Raw genomic sequence first — 15,218 nt, 5'->3', positions numbered from 1 at the left:
GACGCGGGGTTATAAACGTGACACGTCTTTTTTCCTCTGCGCTAATGTAGCCTCGCTAATGCACACACGTTCCTTTGTGCATTTCCTCTTCCCCTGATCCAATCATGAACCTTTGGAAATGATTATCCGTTCGGAAAGAATACAGATGATGTCTTGAGCTTTAGTCTAAATTGCACAGGCATTAAGTTTTATTACAAATATTTGGAGGTTTAATGGATTACCGAGACGTGCGTGACAGCAAATTAGCATTTAATACCTTTTGTAAGGGGGAAAAAAAGGTAAAATTACAATGGCTCAAGTTGAGCTGAGAGAAATTTCTTGCATATTTATCAGGAAATAAAATAACACTAAAGATATCAAAGATAAAAAGAATTGAACAAATGTTTGTGGACACCTGAGCGTAAGATTGATTTGTGCTTCTTTTTGAACATCTCATTCCACATTTGATCTTCATTTGCTCATCAGAATCTCCACTCTTCTGGAAAGATGTTGCACTAGATTTTGTGAAATTTAGCCACAAGGTTGTTAGTAAAGCAGCAGTTTATTTCCCTTAAGCCATCAGGATCCTCAGTTGACAGAACTGAACCTTAAACATCCCCACACACACACACACACACACACACACACACACACACACACACTCAACTCTGTTACAATTCTGAACTCAAACACACACTCAAACTCATTTCATTTCTTCAGTACCACCCAAATTATATTATTATTTATTATTAAATAACTGGTTCTATGCTGGTTTTTTGCACATCCATTTGACTGGTGTTTTGCACAACCTTTTGTGTTATATTTACTTGTGTTTTCTTTTGCACTGTCTTTTGTCTGCACTGTTTGCACTCGGTTGCACACGATGCACTTTATGTGGTGAGGACACTTACTTTAGTCCTTGAATCTTTTTTTTTTCTGTTATGCAGTTCTAGGTTGTTTAGCGCCAGTGTTCTGGAGGAACGTTGTCTCATTTCACTGTATATTGCATCGCCTATATATGGTTGAAATGACAATAAAAGCTCTGAATTTGACTTGAGGAGATCGTCCACTCCAACCCATGTATAGCAGATGTTCATGAAGCTGGTATGTCATGATGGAACAGGTTTGGGTCTCCTAGATCAAGTGCTTGTGCATCCAAAGTCATATACAATTGTGTGTGACCAACTTTCTCCTGAAAGCATGGGAATGCATACTGCGATGCACAGCCAACAATACGATGCATTAAAGATACAAACAAAGCAGCTACCCATGCGATACGATACGATTTCCCCCTGTTGCGATGCAGCGTGATCTGATTATGATTAGATTCAACACAATGTGATTTAGTGCAGTATGTTGCAATGGAAATAATCTGATGCTCTACAACTCAATATGGTACAAATAGTTCACTTTTATTTCTTTTGTTCAGACAGACGCAAATCCTCAATTTACCGAAGAGCCTTCTGACTTCTAATGCATGACCCCTTTCACACACATGCCTTTGTAGTGCAAAAAAAAGATAAAAGATTCAATAACACCAGACGTTCTTTTTCTGTTGTGTGTGCAGGAAGTTACAGCTCTACCTCTGCCATGTTAATCTGTATTCTATGTGACTCTCAGGACACGCCTCGGTCTCCGTAGTGTTGTGTTGCGTCATGTTCACGTAGCAGCAGCGGCGCCGAGAGAAATATCAGATACTGGTCGCAAATTATTGGTCACTTTCTAAATAATAAAAGTGCAGCGCATCTACTGATAATATATATAAATTAATCGTTTTTTACCGACGCAAATATGTTAAAGATGCATCTCGATTCAAATACCAACTTAAATCCGATACACACTTTAAATTGATGCATCACATTGTTGAATCTTTCCATCGCAGTCCCAAAACTTGACACAAATCATCTAATAACATATAGATTCCTTCAAGCGATGATGTGTTGCCTGATTTGATTTCAGCAGTCATGCAGACAGGTGGATGGTTTCTGGAGGTTTATGGGGCCATCCACAATTTTCTGCACTCTTGTGGCATTTCAGCTCGACCTTTCACGGTCACCTTTCGCCGATTGCCTTCCGCCGTATTGCAATTTTGTGGCATTTTTCACAGACGCTCTTTTTTTTTTTTTGAGTTTTCTTTAACATTTTTTTTTTTGAGTGCACTAACATTATCGTTCGGCTTTCGGCAGCTGCTCGGGATGTTGGTTGTGCAGAATGTAATTAAGGGCTTTATTAAAAAAGGGTGAAACCTCCGCGGGAGATGAATGACCTCTGGGATGGGTGTTGGTTCGTTTAGTTTCTTTGATTTAGCAGACATGGAGTCTGATCTCCAGGAGAGGAAAAAGAGACGAAATAAGTGTTTAGCAATTCTTACAAGGAGGAGAAAGGAATTCCAAAAAGGAATATTTGTAGTGCATTTTGTTTAAATTGCATAAAGAAGATGTTGGCAGGAAGAAACTAATCAAGAAGCAGAGCAGGACAGATGGACGGACAGACAGACAGACAGACAGACAGACAGACAGACAGACAGACAGACAGGTTAAAACAACCTGCCTGTCAGCAACCTGACACAAGCTGTGTTTGTGTGTGTGTGTTTGTGTGTGTGTACTCACTTATTAGGTTGTGTGATAACTAAACACTCAGGTGTTTCTCTGAAAAGGTCTCGACCTGCAATTAGTTGTATTACCATTATTCCACACAGGCTGCTCGCTCCAGAGCCAGTAGGTCAAGCCAATGAGTTTAAAGAAGTGTGTGTGAGTGTGTGTGTCGCCGAGTGCGTGGATGAGTGTGTGGCCGACTGTGTAATCGGAGGTCAGAGACCTGCAGGCCATCCAGCACCTCTGAAGTCTTTTATCAGCAGTTTGAACTCCAGAGTCTCAGCAGTGGGTGTAAATACATTCGCTTCATGAATGTGAGAAACTCTGTGCTCAGGATACGGAGAACTGCGTCTACACAACCACACAGCGAGATCAGGAGAGGAGAAAAAAACATGGGGGAAGAATAGCAGATGTTTAGATTCATTAGTAATTCTATTATTAGTGTGTCAGGATTATTAGAGGATAATAATAATAATAATAATAATAATAATAATAATAATAATAATAATACGGATAAAAATTCTTACCATATGATATTTATTTTTATAATTAATTAGTATTTTTATAATAATTTTTTTGTTTGTTAATTTGTTCGATTTCAGTTTGCTTAGAAATGAAGGTTCAACTGTTTCATTAATAAATAAATAAATACAATTAAATAAGTGTTTATTTATGAATCCTTTTTCTCAGTTACAGCTCACACCAAAATGATTTGTTTGTTTAGACATTTTATGAAATTCGGCTTTTTCTGAACAATTCAGTTCACATTCAAACCACGCCGTGTGTGTGTGTGTGTGTGTGTGTGTTTGTTGATTCATTAATTATTACTTGCGTTTATATCTGTATTTATTCAGACTATAAAATGAAGCTTGACCTTCGTGACTTGTTTTTTTTCCCAGAATTCGGTTCACACGGCAATGAAGCCACGGTTGTTTCTCCTGTAAAGAGGATTTATCATTTCTTTGCATATCCCAGTGATGTTAGAACGCTGGGGTCAGAGCTCAGAGTCAGCTATGATACACTGGAGCACAGAGGTTTAAGGGCCTTGCTCAAGAGCCCCAAGAGTAGCAGCTTGGTGATACTGGAGTTTGAACCTTCTGATCAGTAACTCAGAGCCTTAACCACTGAGCTCCCCCCTTCCCTAAACAGCGACTCGTTTAGGCTCTTCTGTGAGGAGACATTCAGAAAGCTTTGGAAGGAGTCTCCAGTATCAGTTAAAAAATTTCCCATCAGAGGAAAGTCAAGCAGTGAGTGAATGACCTGTGTTTCTAGATTCTGTACGGTGAGTGAGAACTATTTTCCACAGATTACAGATTAAATGTGACAACAAATGGATAAAAAGCATAAAATGGTGTATTTTTTTAATAATAATAATAAATAAAAAATAATTTACTATTAATTAAAAAATGTAATTACTAATTGAAAGAATTACATTACTGTTATTATACGAGGAATAAAACATTTTAGCACGTAGATAGATAGATAGATAGATAGATAGATAGATAGATAGATAGATAGATAGATAGATAGATAGATATGTAGTACATGTACATCATGTAATATATAGACATGTACAGTAAATAAATATAAAGACTATAGCAGTGAAACGTACAAGTCTATGGAAGTAAATATTGTGCCGATACTATTGTAGAGGTACAACAAGTAGATAGTTGAAAGTGTATGGAACAGAAGGTTAGAAGGCTAAAGCAGTGAAAAAAAATGTGCAAAAAGCGAAATAAACAAGTTCGCTAAATATACTTACATGTATATGAGAAATATGTGTATATATAGATAAACATGGATAAATATATTAGTGCAGATGTATGTAAGGCACAATATGTGTAGAGAAAGAGGGGTATATCAATTACAATATATAATATGTACATTGTATCTATACTGTAATTGTACAGCTTTGTACATCTGTACAAAAGAATCCACTTCAGTATGGGAGAAGTAACTCAATTATTTAATTTATACAACTGAGTATTTGAGAGTTAAGGGCTTTACTCAAGCTTGACAATACTGGGGCTTGAACCCCCCGACCTTCCAGTCAGTAACCAGTCACATAGTCATGAACCTGGCAGTTGGTTTGTTTGTTTGTTTGTTCAAGAGCAGTTTAGACGCAGTTCACATTTACGAATTGAGCAGGAACACTACACCAACACCCCCCCAAATGTTCTTTCGCCAGATGTCCATCCTCATGTAGTTTACTTTTCCTTTACGTGTCTCTGTATCTCTGTTTTGTTCATCCACTTCATTTAGAGAAAAAAAAAGTCTTTATTTTTTGAGCGCTTTAGTTTTTTTTCTCTCTTTCATTTCTGAATAAAGCAAATCATTTTCTAAAGGCCTTTCAGAGAAAAAAAGGTCGTTTGAAGAAGACGAGTCGCAGAGAGCAACGTTCACACTTTTGTAATTTTGTCGCTTTGTATGTGCAAAAACTCACAAGTGTTCAAACAAAACCGAGAAAAAAGTCAAACCATTGCCAAAATACATACAATCCAACAAAATACAATTTGTGTGTGTCTGTGATTCAGTTCTCTTTTTTTTTGTACAATTTTCCCCAAAATGGAAATGTTTTCTGTTGTCATTAAAGGGGTAATGGGGAGGAAAGAGCACGGACTCGAGACTCATTTAACTAACGCACCTCGGATCTGCAGCATGATCTCTCAGTTTAGGTCAGGAGGTTTTGCTGATGCAGCACAGAAACGTCAAACCCCAGATGGTATTTTCAGTAATCACCGGTCATGCAGGTTTATTACAAGGAGAAACTCCTTAGTCACCAAACACACACGGGCACACACACACACACACACACACACACACACACACGCACACACATGCAAACACACGGTAGAACTTACACTAAATGAAACTGCATAATGAAAACCTTTTTCAGAACCCTGTGCTCAGTGAGTAATTGAGTGATTGTGTAAATGAATAAGTAAGTAAGTAAACTAGTCATTAATTGAGTAAGTAAATGAGTGAGTGAGTAATTTAATAAGTGAGTAAACAATTAATTGAGTGAGTGAGTGAGTGAGTGAGTGAGTGAGTGAGTGTCGGCACCCCGCACCCCCCGCTGTTGAGCCAGTAAGTAATTAAATTACTAAGTAATTAAGTGTGTAAGTAATTGAGTGAGTGAGTGAGTAATTTTATGAATGAGTGAGAAATTAAATCAATGAGTAATTAAATGAGTGAGTAATTAAGTGAGGGAGAAATTGAGTAATTGAGTGCATGAGTAAGTAATTGAGTAATTAAATAATTGAGTGAGTGAGTGAGTAATTAAATGAGTGAGTAATTGAATGAGTAAGTAATTGAGTAAGTGAGTAATTAAATGAGTGGGTGAGTGATTGAGTGGGTGAGTGGGTAATGGAGTGGGTGAGTAATTTAGTGGGTGAGTGATTGAGTGAGGATTAAATGAGAGTAATTGAATAAGTGAGTAATTTAATGAGTAATAATTGAGTGTGTGAGTGATTGAGTGGGTAAGTAATTAAATGAGTGAGTAATTCAGTAAGTGAGTAATTGAGTGGGTGTGTAATAGAATAAATTAGTAATTGAGTGAGTGTGTGATGCCTCCTGCAAAACTGACTGTACCAGTTTACACCGCCTTCAGAAGCAGTAATAAAGGCCACACCTTTTTCATCTTCTTCTTCTTTTGGCTTCTCCCATTAGGGGGCGCCACAGCGGATCATCCGTCTCCATACCCCCCTGTCCTCTACATCTGCCTCTTTCATCCCAACTACCTGCATGTCTTCCCTCACCACATCCATAAACCTCCTCCTTCCTCTTCCTCTTTTCCTCCTTCCTGGTGGCTCCATTCTCAGCATTCTTCTACTGATATACCCCATGTCCCTCCTCTGCACATGTCCAAACCATCACAATCGCGCCTCCCTCACCTTGTCTCCAAAACGTCCTAAATGTGCTGTCCCTCTAATAAACTCATTTCTAATCCAAACGAAGACCTCAACATCTTACACATTTTTTACTATCAAAATTCAAAATAACATGGAAACAGCAGAATAAAGGTTTATAGGCAGGATAACTGTTTCAGCAGGAGGTTTATTTGGGTGGTTTCATCAAGAACCAAAACAGATTTCATTGCTAAAGCTACGTCTGTATCTGCACACATCGTCATGTTAAACCAGACGATTCTGGCACTATAAACGCACGCTGAGCTCGACTTCATCTGAGCTTCAGAGCTGTGGATGACATCTTTTATGTCCTGGACTTTATCATTTATATTATTTTTGTAACTTTGATACGGAGAGAAATACATGAAAGCTGCTCCTGCACTGAAACTGATGAGTCATGTTCTTGATTTCTGGGTTCATTTTTGAAAATATTTGTTTAATTTATTTTCCAGCGCGTCCACATTTCAGAACTTTGCATCCAGGCACCAATTAGTATCAATATCATCGTATATCAGATCGACGTCTTTCGACTGCTAAATGCATTAAATTCCTGCTCTTCCCCAAAAACAACATCATCAATCAACTGAACGTCAGACCAGCGCAGTGCCAACTCGCTTTGTCCAAACACACTCGTCCAACAGCAGATGGCCATGATCTCTCCATCACATTTATTATCTCCATTAGCTAAAGTGCCCACAAAAAAATACTGGTAGAGGAACTGGAACACTGTGTGCCACATGTAGCAGCTGTACCTGTGCTTTTGATCGAGCTAATGATAAAATGAAAAAGAAAATATGCCAATCTGTGCCTCCTTCCATCTTTCATACATTATCCTTCCACCCCTTCACCCTTAATCCATGCATCTTTCCATCCATGCAACCATTATCCATCCATCCATCCATCCATCCATCCATCCATCCATCCATCCATCCATCTGTCCACACATACACACAGACACACATCTCTCTGTAAATGTTTACATACCATTTGTCCATCTGTCCTTCCATACATTTATCTATCTACCCATCAACTTCATTCATCCATTCATTTCTGTCCATCGCTCCATCATTGATCATAAGTGAGAATTGTAAAACAGCCACTCATGTTTTTGTGACTGCGTCCACCTGCTCCACCTCTGTACCTGTTTCTCCATACATTCTTCCACCTAATCATCTCTTCATCTACCCATGGATCCATTCAGTTATATGTCCATCTACTATTTAGAAGTCAACCTTAGATGCTGCAAAAACCTTAAAAAATATTTAAGAAACACATTAGTGGAAGGAGTCTCCAGTGTGCAGTAGAAGTAAAAATAAGACACACCTCCTACAAAAGTAGTCTTACTAGGCCACGCCTGCTTTAAATGTAGTAGCGCTAAACCACACCTCCTTCAGAAGCAGTAATAATAAGCCACACCTCCTTCAGAATTAGTGGCGCTATGCAAATTGCCCTTCAGATGTACTATTAGTAGTAGACCACGCCTCCTATAATAATGGTAATGCTAGGCCACACCTCTTTCAGAAGCAGTAGTGCTAGGCTGTCTTCTCTATAAGTAATAGTGCGAGTCTACATCTCCGTAGGAAGAGAAGTTCTAGGCCATGCCTCCTTTATAAGAAATAGTGCTAGGCCATGCCTCCATCAGAAGTAGAGGGGTTTGAACACATTTCTTTTGAAAGCCGAAGTTCTAGGCCATGCCTCCTTTACAAGCAAACATGCTAGGCCACGCCTCCGTTTGAAGCAGAAATTCTAGTAATAGTGTTAGGAATGCCTCCTTCAAAAGTAGTGGGACAAGGCCACATCTCCTTGGAGGTAATAGTGCTAGGCAATGTCTCTTTGATGTGTAATAGAGCTAGGCCACACCTCTTTTAGAAACAGTAGTAGGCCACACCTCCTTTAGACATAGTGGTCCTTTGAAAGTCGTAGTGCTAGGCCATGCCTTTTTTATAAATAATAGTGCTAGGCCACACCTCCTTCAGAAGTAGTACTGCTAGGCTCTGCCTCCTTTATACATTTACATTTACATTTACGGCATTTAGCAGACGCCCCGTGTCCAGAGCGACGTACAAAAGTGCTTTGAGTCTCTAGCAATAAATAAATCAACATTGGTACACTAGATTACAAACTTAAGATAAATCAGCCTACAACTCTTAATTTTTACCAAGCACTTGGAAAGTGCTAATTTAAGTGTTTCGGGAAGAGGTAGGTCTTCAACCGTCGCTTAAAGAGAGTCAGGGACTTTATAAGCAAAAGTGTTAGGCCACACCTCCTACAGAAGTAGAATTAGACTACAACGCCTTTGAAAGTAGTACTACAAGTCGACACCGCCTTTAGAATTAGCAGTGCTAGGCCACACCTCTTTTATAAATATTAGTGCTAAGCCAAGCCTCTTTCAGAGTTAGTAGGCCACACCCCCTTTGAAAGTCATCATGGTAGGCCACACCTTCTTTATAAGTAGTAGTGGCAAACGATACAATGGGTTTTTGCATTTTTATTAATACAAATATAGAGACTAGTTTACCAGTTGGAATGGTACACAAACACAACAAATTTACGAGGAAAACTTTTTGTAATTATTTGGATCTATAAACAAGTGAGAGCGAGAGCGCCATATAGAGACACGGCCGCTAGTAAAAATGAGGGGACGCCTTTACTCAGCCCAGGGCTCACTACAGGGCTTTCGGGACGTAATTAATTAACAACTACAACAAAAAGATCCAGGCAAGGCCCTCCAGAGGCACGACATACTCTTAGATCTCGAGCCCGGAAAGAGAAAGAGGGCATCAGTGGGACGAAAAAACACCCAAACCAGCATGAGCGTGAATCAAAGATATAAATGAGCCCCGGCTTTAAAAAGGCTCATCATTAAAGGCTTCCTCTGCGATGACAGCAGAGGGTGAATCTCAGGAGTGTTTCCTCCTACTGAGCTTAAAAAAAAAATTAACACACTCTCAATCATAACACAAAATAGGGCAATGATTTAAAAATAAATAGAAATAATTAGACGTAATTATAGTGGCACTAAGTGCTATATGTATTTGCATAATGCACTCCGAGGCCCAGGCACTTAAAAATAACACTGGATTAATATAGTCACATGATTCACGAAAAAAAAAAAAAAACATGACTTCTTTATGCAGGTTACACTCATAAACCGGTGATATTTTGACGTGGCCTTTGGATTTTCTCGGAAAATGAACAATTACTGCCAGACGTCTCAGGAGGAAATCCCAAAAGGTCTGTCAAAACTGTAAAGGGAATCATCCAGCTAGAACGCTCTCCAGCTCCTCAGGTACCGGAAGCAAGATGCATGTAAACATGCCTTTATTAGGGCTAATCCAGAACTCACTGTCAGTACTAACAGCAAGGGGTCAGAAAAACAGGAAAATGAAGACAAACATCTGGAATCGGGATCCAAAGGAAGAGTCCAAGATAAAAAAAGATGCAGGAAATGGAAAGGAGAGGAACTTCAGAGTGGAACAATTTAGAAATGCTGAGAATATCACCAAGAGTATGGAGGCAAATGACAAAGAAAAGAAAACTGGTGTCAATTTTTTATGTTTTGGTGTGTGTTTGGGAGGATTATAATTTATGGTGTGTGTTTGGGAGGTTTATTGTGTTCTGGTGTGTGTTTGGGAGGATGGAAATATTTTGGTGTGTGTTTGGGAGTACTGTTGTGTTTTGCTGTGTGTTTGGGAGGATTGTAATAATTTGGTGTCTGTTTGGGAGAATGTTTGAGAGTACTGTTGTGTTTTGTTGTGTGTTTAAAATAATTATTGTGTTTTGGTATGTGTTTGGGAGGATTGTAATCATTCAGTGTTTTTTTTGGAAGATTGTAGTGTTTTAGTGTGTGTTTGGGCAGTCAGTAATATTTTGGTGTGTGTTTGGGAGGATTGTCATGATTTGGTGTGTGTTTGGGAGGATTGAAATATTTTGGTGTGTGTTTGGGAGGATTGTAATGATTTGGTGTGTGTTTGAGAATACTGTTGTGGTTCGTTGTGTTTGGGAAGAGTGTTGCGTTTGGTGTGTGTTTGGGAGAATTGTTGTGTTTTAGTGTGTGTTTAAGAGTACTGTTGTGTTTTGGTGTGTGTTTGGGAGAATAGTTGTGTTTTGGTGTGTGTTTGGGAGGATTATAATGATTTAATGTGTGTTTCAGAGTACTGTTGTGGTTTTGTGTCTGTTTGGGAAGATTGTTGTGTTTTGGTTTGTGTTTGGGCGGTCATTAATATTTTGGTGTGTGTTGGGAGGATTGTCATGATTTGGTGTGTGTTTGGGAGGATTGTAATTTTGGTGTGTGTTTGGGAAGATTGTTGTGTTTTGGTGTGTGTTTGGGAGAATTGTTGTGTTTTGGTGTGTGTTTGGGAGAATTGTTGTGGTTAGGTGTGTGTTTGGGAAGATTGTAATGATTTTGTGTGTTTGGGAGGATTGTAATGATTTGGTGTGTGTTTGGGAGGATTGTAATTTTGGTGTGTGTTTGGGAAGATTGTTGTGTTTTGTTGTGTGTTTGGGAGAATTGTTGTGGTTAGGTGTGTTTGGGAAGATTGTAATGATTTTGTGTGTGTTTGGGAGGATTGTAATTTTGGTGTGTGTTTGGGAAGATTGTTGTGTTTTGGTGTGTGTTTGGGAGAATTGTTGTGTTTTGGTGTGTGTTTGGGAGAATGTTGTGTTTTGGTGTGTGTGTTTGGGAAGATTGTAATGATTTTGTGTGTGTTTGGGAGGATTGTAATGATTTTGTGTGTGTTTGGGAAGAGTGTTGCGGTTTGGTGTGTGTTTGGGAGAATTGTTGTGTTTTAGTGTGGGTTTAAGAGTACTGTTGTGTTTTGTTGTGTGTTTGGGAGAATAGTTGTGTTTTGGTGTGTGTTTGGGAGGATTATAATGATTTGATGTGTGTTTCAGAGCACTGTTGTGGTTTTGTGTCTGTTTGGGAAGATTGTTGTGTTTTGGTTTGTGTTTGGGCGGTCATTAATATTTTGGTGTGTTTGGGAGGATTGTCATGATTTGGTGTGTGTTTGGGAGGATTGTAATTTTGGTGTGTGTTTGGGAAGATTGTTGTGTTTTGGTGTGTGTTTGGGAGAATTGTTGTGTTTTGGTGTGTTTGGGAGAATTGTTGTGTTAGGTGTGTGTTTGGGAAGATTGTAATGATTTTGTGTGTTTGGGAGGATTGTAATGATTTGGTGTGTGTTTGGGAGGATTGTAATTTTGGTGTGTGTTTGGGAAGATTGTTGTGTTTTGGTGTGTTTGGGAGAATTGTTGTGTTTTGGTGTGTTTGGGAGAATTGTTGTGGTTAGTGTGTGTTTGGGAAGATTGTAATGATTTTGTGTGTGTTTGGGAGGATTGTAATTTTGGTGTGTGTTTGGGAAGATTGTTGTGTTTTGGTGTGTGTTTGGGAGAATTGTTGTGTTTTGTGTGTGTTTGGGAGAATTGTTGTGTTAGGTGTGTGTTTGGGAAGATTGTAATGATTTTGTGTGTGTTTGGGAGGATTGTAATGATTTGGTGTGTGTTTGGGAAGAGTGTTGCGGTTTGGTGTGTGTTTGGGAGAATTGTTGTGTTTTAGTGTGTGTTTAAGAGTACTGTTGTGTTTTGTTGTGTGTTTGGGAGAATAGTTGTGTTTTGGTGTGTGTTTGGGAGGATTATAATGATTTAATGTGTGTTTCAGAGTACTGTTGTGGTTTTGTGTCTGTTTGGGAAGATTGTTGTGTTTTGGTTTGTGTTTGGCGGTCATTAATATTTTGGTGTGTGTTTGGGAGGATTGTCATGATTTGGTGTGTGTTTGGGAGGATTGTAATTTTGGTGTGTGTTTGGGAAGATTGTTGTGTTTTGGTGTGTGTTTGGGAGGATTGTTGTGTTTTGGTGTGTGTTTGGGAGAATTGTTGTGGTTAGGTGTGTGTTTGGGAAGATTGTAATGATTTTGTGTGTTTGGGAGGATTGTAATGATTTGGTGTGTGTTTGGGAGGATTGTAATTTTGGTGTGTGTTTGGGAAGATTGTTGTGTTTTGGTGTGTGTTTGGGAGAATTGTTGTGTTTTGGTGTGTGTTTGGGAGAATTGTTGTGTTTTGTTGTGTGTTTGGGAAGATTGTAATGATTTTGTGTGTGTTTGGGAGGATTGTAATTTTGGTGTGTGTTTGGGAAGATTGTTGTGTTTTGGTGTGTGTTTGGGAGAATTGTTGTGTTTTGTGTGTGTTTGGGAGAATTGTTGTGGTTAGGTGTGTGTTTGGGAAGATTGTAATGATTTTGTGTGTGTTTGGGAGGATTGTAATGATTTGGTGTGTGTTTGGGAAGAGTGTTGCGGTTTGGTGTGTGTTTGGGAGAATTGTTGTGTTTTAGTGTGGGTTTAAGAGTACTGTTGTGTTTTGTTGTGTGTTTGGGAGAATAGTTGTGTTTTGGTGTGTGTTTGGGAGGATTATAATGATTTGATGTGTGTTTCAGAGCACTGTTGTGGTTTTGTGTCTGTTTGGGAAGATTGTTGTGTTTTGGTTTGTGTTTGGCGGTCATTAATATTTTGTGTGTGTTTGGGAGGATTGTCATGATTTGGTGTGTGTTTGGGAGGATTGTAATTTTGGTGTGTTTGGGAAGATTGTTGTGTTTTGTGTGTTTGGGAGAATTGTTGTGTTTTGGTGTGTGTTTGGGAGAATTGTTGTGGTTAGGTGTGTGTTTGGGAAGATTGTAATGATTTTGTGTGTGTTTGGGAGGATTGTAATGATTTGGTGTGTGTTTGGGAGGATTGTAATTTTGGTGTGTGTTTGGGAAGATTGTTGTGTTTTGGTGTGTGTTTGGGAGAATTGTTGTGTTTTGTGTGTGTTTGGGAGAATTGTTGTGTTTTGGTGTGTGTTTGGGAAGATTGTAATGATTTTGTGTGTGTTTGGGAGGATTGTAATTTTGGTGTGTGTTTGGGAAGATTGTTGTGTTTTGGTGTGTGTTTGGGAGAATGTTGTGTTTTGGTGTGTGTTTGGGAGAATTGTTGTGGTTAGGTGTGTGTTTGGGAAGATTGTAATGATTTTGTGTGTGTTTGGGAGGATTGTAATGATTTGGTGTGTGTTTGGGAAGATTGTTGTGTTTTGGTGTGTGTTTGGGAGATTGTTGTGTTTTAGTGTGTGTTTAAGAGTACTGTTGTGTTTTGTTGTGTGTTTGGGAGAATAGTTGTGTTTTGGTGTGTGTTTGGGAGGATTATAATGATTTGATGTGTGTTTCAGAGCACTGTTGTGGTTTTGTGTCTGTTTGGGAAGATTGTTGTGTTTTGGTTTGTGTTTGGCGGTCATTAATATTTTGGTGTGTGTTTGGGAGGATTGTCATGATTTGGTGTGTGTTTGGGAGGATTGTAATTTTGGTGTGTGTTTGGGAAGATTGTTGTGTTCTGGTGTGTGTTTGGGAGGATTGTTGTGTTTTGGTGTGTTTGGGAGAATTGTTGTGGTTAGGTGTGTTTGGGAAGATTGTAATGATTTTGTGTGTTTGGGAGGATTGTAATGATTTGGTGTGTGTTTGAGAGTACTGTTGTGGTTAGGTGTGTGTTGGGAAGATTGTTGTGTTTTGGTGTGTGTTTGAGAGGTTTGTCTTGTTTAGGTGTGTGTTTGGGAAGTTTGTCATGTTTGGGTGTGTGTTTGAGAGGTTTGTAATGATTTGATGTGTGTTTGGGAGGAATGTTGTGTTTTGGTGTGAGATTGGGAGGGTTGTTGTGTTTTAGTGATGCTTTGGGAAGGTTTTACCACAGAAGGTAGCTTCCGGGTTCCCTTTTTAAACCAGTGCTCCTTTTACTGTTAGAGTTTTACATGTACTCTTTCTTGGTTTGATAAGATTTGAGTATTTATTACTATATGTTTTTTGCTTTTCCAATCCATAACTGAGAACAGCAAAACGTGAAGTCTCATGACTCATTCAGAATCATTTGAATGTGATTTTAGTTCAAACCAATGACATGAATGGGACTCCTGGTTCATTTTTTTCTATGCAGTATGGCTCGTATCAATCCGGAAGCCATGTCGATAATGCAGCACTAAAGCTTTAGCTTGTGTGGATTTCTTATAACTTGCCCACTGTTCGGAGAGAGGAGTGTGAGCCGCTCGGGGCACTGTAGCAGTTTTATTAGCTTGCACAGCCACTCAATTTCCATGTAATTTAGGAGCTGGCTGAGCAGAGTGGGCTTTGGCGGGGGAAGGCGTAAATCTGGCCTTATCTAGCACCTGCATGCACAGTTCATCCCCTTTCCCCATGCCAACAACAGATCAATAATTCATGACAAAACCGCAATCTTGCATCACACAGAAACACACACACAGAGTCAAAATTTATTGGCCACTCGTGTGCTTGAAAATATTGGTAAGAAATATTAAAAATGGAATTATTTTATCTCCCAACTGAAATGCGCAAAAACACTCACCTTGAGGCGAAGTTTGAGGTCCGGCACTGTGGTTGTGTGTAAACAGGATTAAATTGCTCCAAATAGCTCGTGACAAATGGACTTGTTCTCCTGGCTGCCGTGTTGCTTTTGGCCGGGGATAGACACCCACGGGCGAATGGACAAATTGAACAGGTGAGGCGCTTTGTTCATTCCCGGGAAAGGTTGAAATCCTAATCTCCAATTAGAGTGAGTGATGGATACACGGAGAAATGCGAAAACAGGTCTGGGCTCGATCGCTCTATAGAATGAAAGTGAAAACTTCAGCATCATATCCTTATCTTTTTAAGTTATCATCCTTCTCCACTTATCACCTGTCTGTGTTTCTGGTTTTATTAAAAACGAAGATGA

Source organism: Silurus meridionalis, chromosome 16, assembly GCF_014805685.1.
Source record: "Silurus meridionalis isolate SWU-2019-XX chromosome 16, ASM1480568v1, whole genome shotgun sequence".
Lineage (NCBI taxonomy): Eukaryota > Metazoa > Chordata > Actinopteri > Siluriformes > Siluridae > Silurus > Silurus meridionalis.
Note: the sequence above shows the minus strand (reverse complement) of the source record.